Source organism: Perognathus longimembris, chromosome 19 (assembly GCF_023159225.1).
Source record: "Perognathus longimembris pacificus isolate PPM17 chromosome 19, ASM2315922v1, whole genome shotgun sequence".
NCBI lineage: Eukaryota > Metazoa > Chordata > Mammalia > Rodentia > Heteromyidae > Perognathus > Perognathus longimembris.
Window position 1 is genome coordinate 37,229,864 of NC_063179.1, and position 19,023 is coordinate 37,248,886.

Consider the following 19,023-nt stretch of genomic DNA (forward strand, 5'->3'; position numbering starts at 1 on the left):
TAGGGAGATTTGGATGTGTACTAAGAGCTGGCAGCCAGCTGAATTCAACAAGAACATTGGCCAGAGACCTAGGCCCTGGGCTCCCAGACCACCTGGGGGGTGGCCTCACTCTTTGATCCTCCTTGTTTTTCCCATCTGTTCATCCTATCTGTTTCTCTAACTTCCAAGACTGCTATGCGAAGCTGGAGGGGGCAGGAGAGCTCGCAAAGTCAAAGATGATTAACCCAGGCGTAAACCCTGGAGGGTAAGGCTAGTATCATGAATATCTTGGTTTGTTATGAATACTGCCTGGAAAATTAAAAGAACACAAGATGTTCATTAACCCTGATATGTTCTGATATTATTTAGAAAATGCTATGACAACCTAATCCCAACAATTACTCTCAATTACTTTTCATCTCAGGATCTCAAAAACACTTAGCTATCATTTTATTTCTTACATCATGGCTATACAGTAATGAGTGTGATTTGCTTCTGAACAACCAATATTATTTGTGCTGACATATTTTCTAGTAAACCCTCAAGCCCCAGTCAGTTGAAGGAAAGAGGTGTGGCTCCATGGTAAAGTGCTTGCTTAGCTTTGGTAAGTTCTTGGTTCAATTCCCAGCACTGAAAACCTATAACAACAACAAAAACGCCTTTGTTGTTGTTACTGAAGAGAGACAAATCAGGTTCCAGTTTCTTCAGGGGAACCGGAAGGAGAGATTTGCGCGATTTGCACAAGGGGAAGTGGCCAAGCAGAAGTTTCTAAAATCCAAGCCACCATTTAGCCTGGTTGAGAAGTTCTCCTTTGCCCTTTGTTTGAATCTCACTATTAATCTAATTCCAGAGCAGTCTATATACTGACCCACACACCAAGAGAAAAATCAAACCAGCGCATCGACCCAAGTCCCACTCCTCCACACCAGGTTCAGGAAATGGAGGCCGAGTGGACTGTGCACTTCTTCTCCTGGAGTGGGATGTTCGTGTGACCGCGGAGCAGGGTTTCATGGCTTCACCACTGCGACAGTTGGGGGCAAGGAGCCAAATGAATTACCCTCCTCCGCGGGGAGGCCTCCGGAGGGTGGAGATGACCTGCCCTGGGGTGGATGCTTTCCTGGGGCTGTGCTAGCATGGTGTGTGTGTAGCTGCTCAAGTCTAACCCATCGCCGAGGAGAGAGGAGGCCGGGGAGCCAGGGGGAGAAAGCGCTGAGCCAGAGGCCAGCCATGATAGCCATCAGAGGCCGCAGCACCAACCAGAACCAGAACAACTCGAGGCTGTGCTAACTACACTCCCTTAGCCGGCTGTGGGGTTTGGTTTATTATTGTTTGTGTTTATTTCCTCTTTCTTCTTTTAAAACTTCCTTTGAAGGAAAAAAAAAAAAAAGATGAGCACTAACTAGAACCGGTCAGTGCTTAATTTTTCTATTTTTGTGAGGCTAGGATTTCTTCTTAGCTCTCTGGAAATAAAAAAAACAAAACTTTGCAGACGGTGTGAAAAATCAGGAAAGGCTCTGGACCAAGATGCCTCCCCTGCCACCCCCCCAACACACACACACACACACACACACACACGATGCTCTAAGAGGCCAAACCCAGGCCTGAAAGCTGCCTTGGGGAAAAGGACTCTGACCACCGAGGTCCCCCGTGCTCACAACCCAACCCCAATTTGTGCCAAGCGAGACAAAGGCCTCTGGCCTGAGTCTTTGTTGTCATTCAGCCCACAGGTCCTGAGACCCAGCTCTACTCGGCTTTGTCTACAGAGCAGCAGGGAGGGGCGGGCAGAGCCACCGAGGTGCCCCAGGCGCCTAGAAAAAAGTGTTGCAAATTGGGGGTACTTTTCCCTTGTTTTTTTTTTTCTTTTTCTTTTTCTTTTCTTAATGTCAGTCCTCTCCCCAGAAAAAGAGAGTGCTTTTGTCAAAATAAAACACATGTGAGAAGCCCAGGTTTCATGATTATTTTGAAGAGTTTGAAATGTGAGGTGTTTTCTCGGTGACTGAGTTTCAAAATCAACAAACTCACACCTGCCTGAAAAGGGAAAAATGGAGTCAGCTAAGTCATCATTCTTCCTCAGCAGCCCTCCAAAAGACAGGCAAGTGCTCTTGAGTTTCTGCCACCCCAAATAAGGCAAAGCCACCTGGCCCCCCTCCTGGGCCCCGTCCCCAGGTGTGGAAGGGGGTAGCCACAGAGTTGGGGGTTGTTCCTTGTTCATCCCTTTGCTCTTCCTGCTATGACTGGGCTGGTAAAATCGTTTTCTTATTTGTCTGGCTTTTACAAAACTTACTATAGTCTGTCCTAACTTCCTTCCTTCCTTCCTTCCTTCCTTCCTTCCTTCCTTCCTTCCTTCCTTCCTTCCTTCCTTCCTTCCTTCCTTCCTTCCTTCCCTCCCTCCCTCCCTCCCTCCCTCCCTCCCTCCCTCCCTCCTTCCTTCCTCCCTCCCTCCCTCCCTCCCTCTCTCTCTCTCTGTCTCTCTCTCTCCCTTTCTTTTTTTTTGAAAGGGTTGAAAGAGAAGCAAAATGTCCACACCGTTAACTGTCATGGAGTTTTCCTCTGCTGTTTCAACTGGAGTGGCAGCAAGGTGGTTTCAAAAGTGTGCTATATTTATAAACATATCTAGAATTTTTTTTTAATGAAAGCTCCCCCGCCCCCCCCAGGGTGAGGCTGATTGAGCACCAGGTCCCGAGCCGAGCCGCGGGTGCTCCTGGGATGTGGCCTCCCTCTGCGATTCGTGGAGTGACTTCAGGTCCAGAAGAGACTTTCTGGTGGCACTTCCCTTCTGTTTTGGATTCAGGGGCGTCTGGATCCCCAGTGTCAGGAAGCTGATCTGAGCCGCTCCAGTCTTTGAAAAGAGTCTGTTCTGCAGAGCTGCGAGACACACGCTGACTGGGTGGTATTTAAAGAACAGCTTCCCAAGCTCTCACCTTTATTTCCTCCTTCCTCCTTCCCTTTGTGTCACCTCTTTCCTTTTGCGGCGACAGAAGCAGTTGGAGAAGATCAAGAAGAGGATGGGGAAGTCATTAGCAGAGTAAATGTCCCCCACCCCCCCCCCCAACCTCCCGCCGGCTGCACCCCTGCTCCTTCCTTGAAGTCTGTTCTCTGTACCCCATTCTGGCAAGTGTATTTCTTCAGTTGTTTTAGCAAGGGTGGGGAGAGGATGTTTGGTCAAAGGGCATCGAGATGGGAACCCGAGAATGGTGGAGAGGAAATCAGGGGCTAGAGATAAAGAAATTAGAGCTAGGCGGAAGGAAATAAATAGAAGCAAGATGATGAATAATCGCAGGTACATAATAGACAGGGGGTGACATGAAAAGGAGTGAGACAGAGATTGTCTTGCAGAAAGAAACTATTCGAAAAATAGGAAGGGGGAAAAAGTGAGAAACTTGAAAACAAACGCACTTAGAAGCTCCTACAGGAAAGCAAGGCACCAAATGGATGTAAGAAACAGAATAGCAAACAGGAAGGACATGTGAATGAGAAATGCCAGGGAGGAAAGGAGGCACAGAGAGCCTTTGTGAAGTGTTTGGAGATTAGAAGGAGAAGCGCAGAACAGAGAGAATCCAAGAGTGTTTATTCCTTGTACCTAGCAAACAAAAAATTCATTATTTTTTAATCATGGAAGAACTATCTCTAGGAGCACTGCGCCTTTCATACTTGGGCCTGTTTCATCCTTTAGGATGCTTTCTAAAGCATGAGGAAACCTACTGCTAGGAAGACCAAATTGCCACCTGGCTGATTTTTATATACAGTTGATTTTATAGAGAGGCTTCACTCTCTTTAGAGTTCAAGCTGGGTTCCCTATCCCTGTGGTGAACCACCTCAAGCATTTAAGTCCTAAGGATATCTCATTTAAGATAGCTTGACCCCTAAAAATACAGATTAAAAGAGATGATTTATTTGCATAACTCACATTTCAGAAGGTTGCCTTATGATGAATAAGACAGAAGTTGCCTTGTAAGTTTAAATAATTTAGCAAATGGGGTAATTAAAAAAAACTAAGTAAAGCATAAACTGATAAATATAACACATACCCAGGAGAAGTAAAGATTACTTATTTCATTAATGAAAATTGCTGTTACTAAACATTGTAATGTTTAGCAAAGATGCCTCGCCATTCCTACTATACTTCCAGTTATTAATTTTATTCACATACAAGTATTTCTTTCTTTGTATTTGTCTCTTGCCCTGTTTCTCTAATGAGGAAACAGAAAGAAAAAAAACAACTGCACCAGATAAAATGTTCAGGCCAGAGCTGAAGCAAATGAAAAAAGATATCAGAAACAAATAACATTATCAGCTTCTAACTCCATATTAAGCTCCTATTTATTTAGACTCTATTAATTTGGAATTTATAATAACTTGATTGGGATCTGAGCAGAAATTTTCCCTCATTTAGCAAATGCTGTCTGGCTAAGTAGTGCAGAAGAATAATGTAAATGAGATTATAAGGGGAATGTTGAAATACATCTTGCAGCACTTCAGGCAATCTCTTATATATGAATAATTAATATAAGAGTACATGTTATTCTTACCCAATAATTATCTAGTAATTTAGGAGGCATTTGTTAGGTCACTGCAGAGCAAGAAAGTGTAAGTTTGTCACTAAATGGCTCTGTGGCCATACACAAGGTAGTTAGTGTTTTAGCCCTTATTTTTCTTATCTGTAAAATTAGATTGATAATACCATCTCTGCCAAGTTCAAGGGACTGTTTTGAGCAGGAAATACAGTGCCTGCAATTCCCCCATCTGGGAAGCTGAGGTAGAAGGATCTGGAGTTTAAGACCAGGCTTGGTTACATAGTAAGATCCTGTCGCAAAAAAAAAAAAAAAAAAAAATCACACTTAGTCAATGTCAGTGAAAGAAAATTCTCTAATGAACTGATGTGTGTATGTGAGTGAGAAAGAGCCCAATCGATCCTTGAAGTCACTGCATGAAATATACTTAACAAGGTATAATTGAAGAAACCCTCTGTGTGTAACTAAAAACACCTAAGTATAGTAGGTTGACAGTCTTTGACTCATAGGCACAATCTTCCATACAGATAATTCTGCTAGAACAATTATCTTGGAACCTCCTCCACTTTTTCTTAAATCTATAAAATGGATAAAACTATCAATCTTATAAGATTGTTAAACATAAAGATTAAAAAGAGATAGCACGGTGCTTGGCACGAGTGTGCATTTCCAATGATGATTAATGTGGAATGATAAGTCATCTTGATGTGATATTTGCAATGGAGTAAAGCCAAGACTCCTTGCTGCAAATCTCTGACCCTTTTTACAACTTGGCTTCTAAAATATGAAGCCAAATCGAGTTATGATGACAATGTCCAAATCTTTTAGCTTTGGTGAATGTATGTCAGAAAGTATTCAAATAGTTTCTTCCATTTGAACACACCTGCTTTTCATATTTGAATATTTTGGAAATCAGAATGAGCTTCGCAATTATTGTCAAAATAAGCATGTCAATTGCTCGGGAGAGGTGCTGTGCAGAGGAATTGTCATTTGCTGCAAAGCTTTTGGAATAAAAGGTTTTCAAAGTCAGGAGATGTTGGTGTTTGTACTTCACTCAGATGCAAAACATCTGTCTGACAGCTTTTGGGGAAAAAAGCATTTGAACCTCCTACAAAAGGTAATTAGTTAGTGGCACAAACTTTAAGATGGTGCTAAAGAGATCACCCTGGGCATTTAAGAAAATGTCACCTATGCTTTGGAACAATTGTCCATGTCTGATGATGCCAAGGAAATCTTCAAAATACAAGTTCAGATGGTAGATAATTGCAGTAAGTACAACACGGCTGGCAGAAGTTGTGTTGTTTTCTGTGAATAAAACTCATTTAATTAGATAAATGAGTCTTCTTGTGATTGACAAACTCATCAGAGAAAATGTCTTGCTTTTAAATTACCCAGGAATAGGGCTAGACATATGTATACCCTTAAGATGACCATAGTTAGCTATAGGATATTCTATTTCAATAAAGTAAAGATTTGTGTATTTAGCTTAAGCAATTAGTGAGTTACAAAAATATGATCAGTTCCAGATTCCAAAGTAGTGAGTGCAAATATTACAGGACATGCCTTCTTCATACACCCCAGGTGCTTTAAATGTACTGCTTAATAATTATAGCCAGCACTAATTAAGCACTTACTGTGTACCATTAACTTGCAAGGAATGGACCAACTAGCATGTCTTTTTTCTTTAAAAGACTAAATAAGGTATTGTTATCCCTATCCATAGGAAATATTCGTGTGTGTGTGTGTGTGTGTGTTTAACAATGGAGGGACGCAGATGTAGGGCACTTATAATAAATCAGTTACTTATATTAGGCCATCTAGCTTGGAAACATGAAAATCTAGACAATTTGACCCTAGAGGCTTGCATTTACGTACTTCTTCACAGTTCTCTCCAAAATAGCATGTTAGATTGTATTTTCCTTGTGTCACAGATGAACACTGAAATTCAGAAAGGTTAAGCAATTTGAATTACACAGCTTGTAAGTGGGAGAGCCAGGATTTATACTTGGGCCTGTCTCTAAACAGACGCTGTAATGTCTTTCTCTCTTGGTACCACATGGCGGTACAGCCTGAGAGAAGAGAGGTGCAGAGAAAGTTGGGGAGGGGAGAGAACTGCAAAGCAACCAGAATTCCACGGGATTGCCACTGACCTTTAATGCAGGCCCTACAGACGCTGGAATTTTTTTTTTCTTCTTAGAGCCACTTGTTTGGTTGCTATGGTGGTGGGTACAGTTTCCAGTGAACTTTAATTCACATTCATTAAAATCTTATTTATCCAACTTAGGAATGCATTTTAGAGTTGGAGTATGACTCAAATAGTAGAGTAGTTGCGCAGCAAGCTCAAGGCTCTGAGTTCAAACTCCAGTACCTCAAAGAAAAAGAAATAAAAAAGAAATATGCATTTTTCTTCTCCCCCTTTTATCTCTCTGGTTACTCTCAACATACCAACCCTCCTTACAGAACTGAGAAAATACACATGCACACACGGGCATGTGCATACACACACACACACACACACACACACAAACACACGCTCTTTAGGAAGTCTACTTCTTAAACATAGGAACTCCTCAAGGGGTGTTGGCTTTGGCTCAAAGGGAGATAGAAGTTTTTGTAGAAGGAAGCTTCAGTCTCCCATCTCCAGAGAACCACTTCCATGAAGACAATAAGGTGGGAACAGGAGTCAGGATTGCTTGGCATTTTAGCACCTGAGGAACCATACACTACTTGTACTTAGCAAAAAATGACACAACTTTCTCTCCCACCCCCTCCATTCTCTTTGAGGGGAAATGAGTCCTGGGAACAGAACTCAGGGGCTCATGCTTGCTAGAGTTAGCACTGCATTCCATAAGCCATCACCCCCAGTCCTTTTGCTTTTAGGGCGTTTTTTTTTTTTTTTTTTTTTCAGATAGGGTCACAGGTTTTTGCACTGGACTGGTCTCGAACCATGATCCTTCTGAGTCACTATGTTTACTGGCATTAAGGCCTCTCTAAAAGTTGGGCTGTAGGGAAAATAGATATTGGAACAACTTTATAAATTGTTGATTTTTTTCTAGAGGAGTTAATCGACTATGGTAATTTTTTACCTGTAGGAGTGTGTTCTCATGCTACGTGACTCACTTTCCATAAATCTTCTAGATAATAGTGGGCAAAGAAAGTTGTAAAGAAAGGTAATACTTTAAGGTCAGCAGTGACCTAAACAATGAAATTTAAAGCTTAAACATTCAAGTGTGACCTCTCACTAATCGCTTTTATGAAGTAAAAGGTCAAAAGCAAGACTTCCACAGCCTATGAGTTTTGAATATGTGTCCTTTTAAGTGGTGGTTTCGTGGTTATGTTATTTTCTTTTTCTTTGTGTTCAACTGCCTTTTAGCTTTTACATAGTGACATGTTTTGCACTTTTAGTCATCTAGAGACCTGAGAAAGAAAAGGAACTGCCCTTTTGAATTTGACTTGTGGGTCTGCAGATTCCACTCACAAATGGAGGCATTGAGTAGGAGACTAGGTCAAGAAGATATCTTTAAAAAATGGAATCTGAGAGTAATGGTGGTAAAGTTTAGCTGGAAAATACTAGATTCAAATGTCCAACATATTTGAATATCAGAACTGTAATGTACATGCCTCTTTTGGTAATTATTTCAGTTTAAGTAACCATCTACTCACTGAAAGCCTCTCATTTGCTCCAGTGGACAAAAGACAGGCTCAACCGAGGGGAAGTCCCTGCTGGAAGAATCTGCAAAGCTTTGAAAAACATGAAGAATTTGCAAGTCTGTAAGCTGCAATAGTGGTGCGAGAATTGAGAGTACCTACAATCAACCCTGTTTACAAAGTTCAGTGCTAGATTCAAGTGCATGCCGTGCCCATTTACCCTTTGATTTAGGGAAAGTAACTTCACTATCCTAAAATTAACTGTTGTTCTCTCAGTTGGGGATAAAACTGAGATAATAGTGATCATTACCTTGAAGAGTTGTTGTCAAGTTCAAATACACAGGTACAGCCTTTTTAAAGAGCTAGCATGTCATATGACTAACTGCTTGAGATGGATTTCTGTAACTTCATTTCCTAAGTCATTTCTAGTTGTATGATTTGTATGTTCTAATAAGATTATTCACAAGACTACTTCCATCCTTTTGAGGTTTCATGAGTAATAGGATGGTTCAAGCTCTGTACTAGGAAAGAGTACTAGTACTTTCTTGGCTTTCCATTTCCTATTGAGAGTTTTAAGGCACCATATGGTCTGGTAACCTCCTCCCATTGGACATGGTGGGAAATAGAATAGACCGGAAGCCAGCTCCCCACGGAGCACAAGGATGCCCCAGTCCTGTCGGCATCCTTGGCTTTCTGCCCCCTCCTGACTTGAGGTCTTTTAGCCGGGGACTGTATGTGGATAAGGACAGCGACTGCAAGGTGGTGTTCAGGTTCACAATGTGGTTATAAGGTTGCTCAGTACTGGAGCAGCATCACAAGCTCTGCCCAGAAGCCCTTGTCCAGCAGAGAAAAATTGACTGGTTCACTCTGCAAGGCAGGGAAGACTGGGGTCCACTGTAGAACATGAAGAGAATACCTCAGGGATGTTAAGCAGCTTCATGGACTGTCAGGGACTATTTTTCCACAGGTTACTTCCTACCTATTCACAGGCCAACAATAGGAACAAAGAATGGGGGTTTCCTTCCTCCCCACTCTGGCCCATTAGTCAGGGATGGCCTCAGGGAACTGTGATCCTTTCAGAAAAAGAAATCCCAGGACATGGCTTCAGGGTACAATTCAGTTAAGCTCCATTCCATTCAGGTCCCCTTCAGGAGTGCAGAGGCCTGTGGCTATGCTAGAGGCATGGCCCTCTTCAGCTCTAGCGAGGACTCTACCCAGTCAGCTTCAAAGCTTTCACTTTTCTTCAAAACCAATGGAAAAACACAAATCCAACTACTAGATAGAAAATGGGCAAAGACATGAACAGGCAGGCCACCAAAAAAGGAGACCAAATTGAGTACACACACACACACACACACACACACACACACACACACACCCTGGTTTGAATTCAGGGCCTTTCACTCTCCCTTAACTTTTTTTTTTTTTTTTGGCCAGTCCTGGGCCTTGGACTCAGGGACTGAGCACTGTCCCTGGCGTCTTCCCGCTCAAGGCTAGCACTGTGCCTCTTGATCCACAGCGCCGCTTCTGGCCGTTTTCTGTATATGTGGTGCTGGGGAATCGAACCTAGGGCCTCGTGTATCCGAGGCAGGCACTCTTGCCACTAGGCTATATCCCCAGCCCCTCCCTTAACTTTTTTGCTGAAGGCAACTGCTCTATCACTTGACTTACATCTCCACTTGGGGCTTTTTGTTGGTTAATTGGAGATAAGAGTCTCTGGTTTGTCTGTGGCTTCCAACTATGATTGATCTTCAGATCTCAACGCCCTGAGTAGCTAGGATTGCAGTCATAAGCCACCAGTACCTGGCTGGAAGTTGCTTTTAAATATTGAAATGGTCATCGTTCTCACAATTAGAAGAAAAAAATCAAATGTAAACCAAGACTCCATTTTTCACTTATTAGATTGGTTAAAATTAAGCAAAAATTACTAACAAACTGCATTGTCTGTGACCAGGAGGATAAAAATGACGGTCCCTTTAGAGGAAAATTCTGAAATGATACATTTTCACACATTTAAGCACACATCATATGTGTTCAAGGAATACAGGAAGGATGGGTAGATTTTCTTGTGCTGATGTAGCACTGTGTCCCCAGCACTCACTGCTAAGTGATTAAGTGTGGCTCAGAGGAGGCCACAGAATGTCTCTCCACAAGGCCATACAAGAAACAGGTCACTGGGGTTGCCTCCGCAGGAAGGGCTGGAAGCTAGGCTGTTGGGCTAGAGTGCAGATTTGAAAATTGTGCCTATGCATTGCTTACTAGTTCTTCTTTTTAAAAGAAAAGAATTATTGTCTACCCTACAGTCCTGCAAACTTTCCCCTCCACTCCTTTGCTTGTTTTGTTCTCATGGTAGTAAGGCGCAAACCCAGGACTTCGTGCATGCTAAGCGCTCACGCAGCACTGAGTCACGTAGCACTCAGCCTCTCTGCCCGTTCTTAGCATATCTTGCCTTTCTCTAACAGAGAAAATAAAACCACTAGCGGAGACCTGTTCAACTCAGGCAAACAACAGACTTGTATGTACTCTTGCCTGGGACACACCTGTGCTGTCTGCTTTCTTTCCTTCTCCCAAAGCCTCCTCTGGAGCCTCCCTTCTTCTTCCCCAATCCAAAGTTCTCCTTTCCTCCTGGGTTTTTGTCATTGCTATATAAATTCACCAGTGTCCTAGAACCTAAATCACCCCCTGCCCATCTTTTCCTTTTGTGGTTAGTTTTGTTTTTTGCCTATGCTTCTGCTTGTTCTGCAACTTGCCTTCTGCCTCTTCTCATACCATGGCTTGTTTATCCACATTCACGAGTAGGCTGTTAGACGTGGAAATGACTGGGGATCTCTTTCTGGGAACCTACCCCACTATATAAGTAGCTAAGCTTCTACCTACCTACCTACCTACCCTATGTACTGACCATCCATCTACTTTGCATGCTCCACAGGCATCTCTACTCCAGTCTGCCTAAACCTGTCTTCTCTGTGTTCTTTCTTTCCATGGGTGACTCTGTTATCTACCCAGTTGACCAAGATAGAAACTTGGGGCTCATCCCCTCATCTTTTCTTTGCCCAGTGCTTAGAATGCCAATATTTCACTTGTCTTTGAGTCTGCTCCACGAGCTACTATCTTACCATCTTAGTTCTGACCACCTTTCCTCTGTGGCACGAAACTTCCTCAGCTGATCCGTCTGCTCTATGTGTGTGTGTGTGTGTGTGTGTGTGTGTGTGTGTGTGTGTGTTGGGGGTGGCAGTGTGATACTGGAGTTTGAACTCAGAGCTCTTGCTTGGCTTTTTCTACTCAAGTCTGGCGTTCTACCACTTGAGCCACACCTCCACTGGTCACTCTGCTTTCGGCCTTTATTCTCAACCAGTTCTTCACACATCCTTGTTGGTCCTTGCAATGGCTTTTTCTTCCGTCAGGATAAATTTCAAGTGTCTTCACATGAATAGGAGACGTGGCTTGACCTGCATTCTAATGAACTTCTTTCAGCTTTTTGCTTAGTTGTTTTGTTTTGTGGTGCTGAGGATCAAACTCAGGGACTCCTGTGTGCTAGCTAAGTGCTCTCCCATGAAAGCCTTGGTGTTTGTTTGTTAGTATGTATGTATGTTTGTTTATTTGTTTGAGACAGACTTACTGTAGTCTGTGTAGCACAGACTGATTTTGAACTTGCTACATGGTTCAAACTGGCCTGGAACTTGGCTTCTTCTACCTCAGCCTCCTGAGTGCTGGGATCATAAACATATACTTGGCCTTTCTCCAGGGTTTTAATACCTCATGTTCTTTCTCATGGACTCCCACTTCCTGGAACTGTGCTTTTTTTTTCTCCTCCTGGTTGATTTCTACTCTTCTTCCTGCAGTATCTCTGGTTTGATTCCCATCTCTCTTGGCTCGACGTTTCTTCCACAGCACTCTTGGAACACTACACTGCACTTCCTCTCTCCTATTACTGTTGTGTGCTGAGTTACTCTTTGGTCCTGATTCCTCTGCAAGACTGGGATTGAAGACGATATTTATACCCTTTTAGATCATCAGTAGGACCGCTGCCCCAGTCCCCTGTTCATGGTAAACGCCGAATTACTGCAAGAACTGATGAATGCACAAGCATTCCCAACCCACAATGCATCTTAACCAAGTAATATAAACAAGGCCTGGCTGCTTTTGTGGAATCATTAGGGGGAAATAGCTATCTAAAAGTACTCGAGTTAGAATAATAATTCGGACCAAAGTTTTAGAGCTTGTCTAGTGTATTTGACATATTTTAGAATTTTAAAAGTGTTTTCAATGGTACATGTCTTTATCTTCCTTTTAGTGTATTTATAATTTTTGGAGATGGAGCTTTGCTATGCTTTCCAAACTGGTCTTCAACTTCTGGGCTCAAGTGATCCTCAAGCTTCAACCTCCCAAGTAGCTGGGATTAAGGCTCTACCTGACTAATGAGGTTCTTTTTTGTTCGATTTTGTTTACAGGGGACTGAAAGCAGGGCCTTGACCATGCTAAGAGTATGCCTTACTACTGAGTTGCAGCCCTACCCTCAACTTCCTTTCTAAAACTATGGATATATTTGTGTGTGTTTGTGTGTGTGTATGCACAGATGTGCACAGTCATGTAAGTGTGTCAGAAAACAACAGTGCCAAATTGATCTTCGTTATTCAGTACTTTGATTACAAAATCTATGAGACTGTTCTCTATCAAGTTTTCCAAAAGTTAATCTTGAGACAACTCCATACTCCCGAGTCGTTTTTAAAATACTTAGTAGCAGCTAGTGACAAGTACGTCTGTATTGCTTAGGAAAATTTTAGGCATCAATATCTAAAATGCATTGTTGACGCAAGAGGATGAGTACATTCTAAGGATCAAGGCTGACTGGCACCAGAATTAAGACTTGGAGTTGCCAGAAGAGGAAGTGTTTAGGAGCTAGGAAACATGGTTGCCAGATTAGTTCTGAGAGAGGAGGAGAATCAGGGAGTGTGTGAATCCTAGCAATCTTCAGCCAGAATTTTTAGGAATGCAATCATAGTGTAAGTAAAACTTCTGGAAACTGAAAGAAATAAACATCCACTTGAATAAATAAATAGAGCAGGGAATGAAATGCCATAGGCCTATTTGTTTTGAGTTTTTAAGAGAATAGTAGTGTAAGCAGTAAGCATTGCTCAGGAGGTCTCATGGAGATCGCAGGGAAAGGATGCAAGGGATGGTGAGTGCGAGGCAGGAGGCTCAGAGTGTTTTTCTCCTCGGCTCCAGAGCTCTGGAAGAGTCCCTACACCCTGGTATGCTTCCCACCTCCCGGCTGGCCCCAGGCTCTGTCCCACACCCCCACAACCAGGCTGAGTCTTGTCAGCTTTTCCCATCCAACAGCTTTCAGATCTGCCCACCGCCTCTAGGCTGGTGGGAGCCCTACAGTTTCCTGGCCTGTGGGCAGGAAAGGGCCTCTGAGGCCCCGAGGAAACAACACACTGGAGACACAGGGACTGCCCGGGTCCTTGCCTGAGCCCAGCCTTTCCATGTCTCAGTCTCCTCTTCCGTGGGGAGAGAAAGACAACAGCACGAGGTCCATAGTGCTGTGTGAGGATTTAATGCAATGGTGGGTGTAAAGCTCATAAAACAACACTTGGTTCACGAAAACAATTCTACACATACGGTATCTTCTTTCTTTCTTTCTCTCTCTCTTCCTCCTTTCTTCCTTCCTTCTCTTTTTCCCTTTTTCTCTCTTCCTTTCTTCTTTCTTTCCTTTCTCTCTCTTCCCTTCCCTTCCTCCCTCCCTCCCTTTCTCTCTTCCTCCCTTCCTTCCTTTCTCTTTCTTTCTTCCCTGTATCTCCGAGCTGCACCCTACCCCCTTCTTGATTCATTCTTACCTTATTTGAATCCTTTTTCCTAGAGTGATCGTTTTTAAGTCTACTTTGATCCTAACACCTTACTGCTAAAAACACTTGCAAAAGTTGGCTGTAGCATTCAGAAATCACCTCTAAGGTCAGACTTGGTCTGGGCCCTGTCACTTCAACTCACAGTCAGTCTTGGTTGTCAGGGATTCGGGCTCTTTGCCCTTTCAGTTCTCTAAACTTGGGGAGCTTCCCTCCAGCTCAGGGCTTTCTTTACACAAGCCATTTCCTCTGCCCGGAACATGCCAGCTCATCCTTCCTGTCTGGGCTGGAGCTGCATCACTTCCTCAGGGAGCCCCTGACCGGCTGCCCTAACTAGGCCAAACCTTCCTGTGGCACCAAGCACTTCATGGTGCCCCTTGGAGTCTCGAGCCCACATGTACCAGTGTGTTACTAGACTAACAACTCTCGCTTCTGCAGTAGAAGCGCAGGAAGGCAGGAACCTTGTCTAATTTTGACTTATTCCAGTCCTTAGAATCTAGCTTGTACTAAGTACTCAATATATTTTAAGTAAGGAAGGGAGAGGGCAAGAAAGAAAAATGCATGCCCAGTGTCCTCAATATTGCTGTAAGGATTTGTAATAGGCACCCAAGAACCATCTTACACCAAGACCCCTATGTGCTTTCCCCAATTCCCACTGCATTTCCTTCATAAAGATGGTTCATTCCCCATGGCACTTGGTGTTTATTCTTAGAAAAAATGATCTTTATGGTTGGCATTAGACAGTGATCTTTGAATGTAATAAATGGCTTTCACTTTTCTTCTAGAGACATTTTGTGATCCTAAGAAAGGACAAGATGATAGATAATACAAGGGAAAATATTCACCCAGCTAAATCCAACCTCTTCTTACTCAGCAGATTAGCTTGCTCCCTGGTCTTTCTGCCCCAAATTGCAGTGAGGGCTACATGAGCAGCTATAACACAAGCAGAAGGCAAGGCAAGAAAGTTGTGTGGAGAGAAAAGATTGCCTCATATCCACCATTTTAATTTTATCTGGAGCTTAAACTCAGGGCCTGATTACTGTTCTTGAGCTTTAAGTGCTCAAGACTAGAGCTCTACCACTTAAGCCACAGCTCTGCTTCCTAATTTTTTTTTTTTGTATTTAATTCACCCCTCAGGATCCTCAGATATCAGCCTCTTGAGTAGCTAAGATTATAGACATGAGCCATTTGAAAGAAGTATTTCCCCTTAACCCAACTCCATTCTTACAGGAGAGGGCCAGAGAAGATTAGTTATATAGTTACATATATAGAGAGAGTTATATATATATGTATATATATATATAGTTATAGTTATATAGAGAGAGGAGCTCAGGAAAGAAACTGGGATTTGTTAGGTGACTGCCACTTTGAGCACCAATCCACAGTTGAAGTACTTTTCTCGGTAGCCTTACATAGCTGTGTGATGTGGATTTCATTACTCACAATTTACATTTACATTGTCCATTTACATGGACATTCAGAAAGTCCTGGCACAAAGAAGAAAAGTTGTCCAGTGAATACCTTGCTGGCACTGCATAGTAATCCCGGCTTGGCCACTCTTTGGTCTTGTGTGAGCTGACAATTTGCACCTCATAAGTTAGTCACATGCTCTGGGTTGTGGGAGTCAGACCTGGTTGATACTTGTCCTAGTGTCATCAGCAATAGCACCTCATTTTTCTCTTAACATCCTCCAACAGAGATAAAAGATATGACCATTGTAAAAATGGAGATATATTATGACCGGGTCATGGAGAGATTACATAAACAATCAATATAATATGGGGGAGAAATTTCATGACCTCCTATAAAGTACACTCAATAAATTAGCTACTGCCTCTCTCTCTTTTTTTCTCCTTCCTTTCTTCCTTCTTTCTTTCTTTCATTCCTTTCTTCCTTTCTTTCTTTCCCTTTTCTTCCTCCTTTCTTCCTTTTTTTCCATTTCTTCCTTTTCTTTCCTTCTTGTATGCCAGAACTGGAGCTTAAACTCAGAGCTAGAGTGCTGTCCTTCTACCACTTGAGTCACAGCTCTACTTCCAGCTTTTTGGTGGCTAGTTGGAGATAGGAGTCTCCCAGATGTTTTGGCATGGGCTGACTTTGAATCTTGATCCTCAGATCTCAGCCTCCTGAGTAGCTAGAGTGACAGGTGTGAGCCACCAGCACCCAGCAAGCTACTCTTATTTTTATAATTAGCAAGAAGTGAAGCCACACTGCATCATTGGACATTTCCACCTTGGTCTCTAAATGACGTCCCCTGGAATGGTGCAGCGACAGCCTCAGTGGCTTCAGTCTGAGCTAGTGTGCATGCATAGATAGCATCAGCCCCTCTAGTCTGAAGACCAGATGGGGTCACCAAGCTCACAGCTCCCATCTCTTTACCAATCAAGTTCACCACCTGCTCCTTCATGGGTCATGTAATTGAAACGGAATAGAGCCCAGAGGAGGGGTGTCAGCACAGAATTCTACAGAGGATCCCCAGCCTCAGCTCCAGTCCATACTAATTAAGTGAGTAACTTCAGGGAGCTCCCTCCCCTTCAAGACTAAGAGGTGGGTGTCAATATTTTCCTTTGGCCCCAGTAAATGTTCTTGATTACAGTCATAAAAATGCTAAACTCTACTGGCTCCTATTGAAGGCCTCCTTACTCCCTGAAGAATCTAATTGTTGATTCTAGTGCATCCAAACAGGTGTTCTTTAGATAGCCTTTTCTAACATCTTTTCATTAGAAAGATCGAGTTACATGCTACTTGGAGCTGATTAGTGATTGCTTCTGTATTTATCCAAATTTTTATCTTTCATTCTGCCTGTTGGGTGAGGCATTTCCTTAAAAGTCTATAAATGTAAGCAGGTAGATGATTTTAATCCTTTGTCTTCTTCTATGACTTTTCTATTTAAAATACAAAGTCCTCTTTCATTATCCTGTTTTATCAGGTGTGGTGTGGTATGCATACTAACATTTGTGGAATAGACAATAGATTAATTAACCCTAAATTGGATTATAGACACATTCAGTTTTGGTCCCTTTAGGTGTTTGGGCTTTGGAATTCCATGAATATCTGAATTTTCTGTTTCTACATCTGTTTTTACTCTGTTCCTTCTGCTAGGATTTCTTCCATTTCTCCTCCATCTTTGGAAATCTCTCCATTCATGCAAGATTCTCATCAAATGCCAATTTCTCCATGAAACCCATCTCACTGTGGTCAACAAAATGTCACGGACTCAGCATTTTAGAACAAAGGAATAAAAAGGGCTCCGTGTGGTTTTCCAAATCCCATCTCATTCTGGCTCTCAATTTTCTTCCTGGTTGGTATCTGTGCCCTTACTGAGAGGTATTTGTCACCCACTGAGACAATGTGAAACCCTTCAGATGAGCTAGAGGCAACCAAGTGTGCTGTCTTACAGAGAGTAAGTGCTTAAAGAGCATAAGCCCGTAGGTCTGAAAGCGGATTCTTCAAAAGCAGGGTCTACCCAAACATAGAAACGATCAATGTGGTTCTTCAATCAGCATCTTCAAAATATGGCTTTAGAACCCACAGGTCATCTGTCTGGATGCTTCTATAAGGCAAGAGTCGGAGGGAGGGTCTTGTTTAAAGTCACCTGTCTGTAGAAAGCAGAGTTCAGTAGACAGCTCTTCTGAGTTGCTATGCCAGACACTACTTCAGGCATAATTTAATGTGTATCAGTTTATGCCAAAGTGTAAAGTACACTTCATGACTGAATAGGAGTAACTGGCTAACTGTTCCTACTTCCCAGCCCCCTCCCTTTCAGTTCTTGTTTCTAAGCAGCAGAGTTGTGGTTCAGTGACTTCTGTCTGGGTAATATGAAAGCAGGGCACCTAGCCAATTTTGATGAGCTAACTATTTCCCTAAATTATCATGCCTGAGCAAAGGGCTTTAAGCTTGGCTGTTCAACACATATCTTTGTATCTGGGGGATGGGCTGTGCATGGGTATATATCATCAAATCGCTGGAATTTTATATTGCAGATTGTCAAGTGGTGAAAATTGTCATCCTTAGAAATGACTGACAGTTCTCTAGCCTGATTTCTGCTACATCGAGTTAAGTAAAGACAAAAAAAAAAAATCAACTCCAATCTTCTTACCATCTCCTCGCTGAAAACACATGTGACAGGACTACACATTCTCATTAGAGATTGATGGGAGGATAGGTACTTCAAAAGGCCCGGATGTCTTTGCAAAAGGTCCCAATTAACAGAAGGTGGCTAACACCTCAAAAAATAAACGTTGCAGTGGGAATGAATCTTGCTCAGAGAGCTGGCTGTTGGCTGATTGCCTGGAGAGAGTGGTGGCCAGGGCTTGCCAGCTGGCTGATCTACATGCCTATAAAGAATGCGGTCAGCTTACACCTTGGCACACTATGATTTTGATGGAAATCTTTGAGGTCGGCAGACATTCTCCTTAGTAAATTGTGTTAGCTCAGGCCATTGCTTTTATTTGAGTAAAGAAATGTATCTAAATGGCCAGAAGTCGTAGGACTAAGTCAGTACCCTGCTTCAAACTCATGTTTGTTACTGGATTGAATTAGACATTTACCCTAAAGGAGATGCAGGATGTAATTGAAGGTGGCAATTCACCTAATCCCCAGGTTAAACCAGTCATACCTCTGAAGTAAACCAATTGGCTCACCAACAAACACACATCTTCCCACAACTCCCACTCAATAACAATTTTTTTTCTAAACTCTGAGCTCTGAAGTTACTACTGTCCTGTCTTCTGAGGTTCACTCAGCCCGGCCTTGCATAGTTGTTATTTTGTTGGCTTCTCATAGGTCTGAAGGCAGCATCCCTACAGTGGTGAGCTGAGCTTCCCAATGAATGAAAGAGCTGCAGAGAGAGTGCTTCTACATTCTAGAACTCAAAGAGAAGGGTAGCACTTCTAAGCTGTTACTGAAAAAGAAGGCAAAACATCCCTACATCTTGCAAACAGATTTATTGTTTTAAAAGTTGTCAAAGGTGGCTCATGTAGTTATATTAAAAAACTAGCATGTAAAAGTAGCCAGAAAGAACATTGTGTAGGCAGGCACTGGTG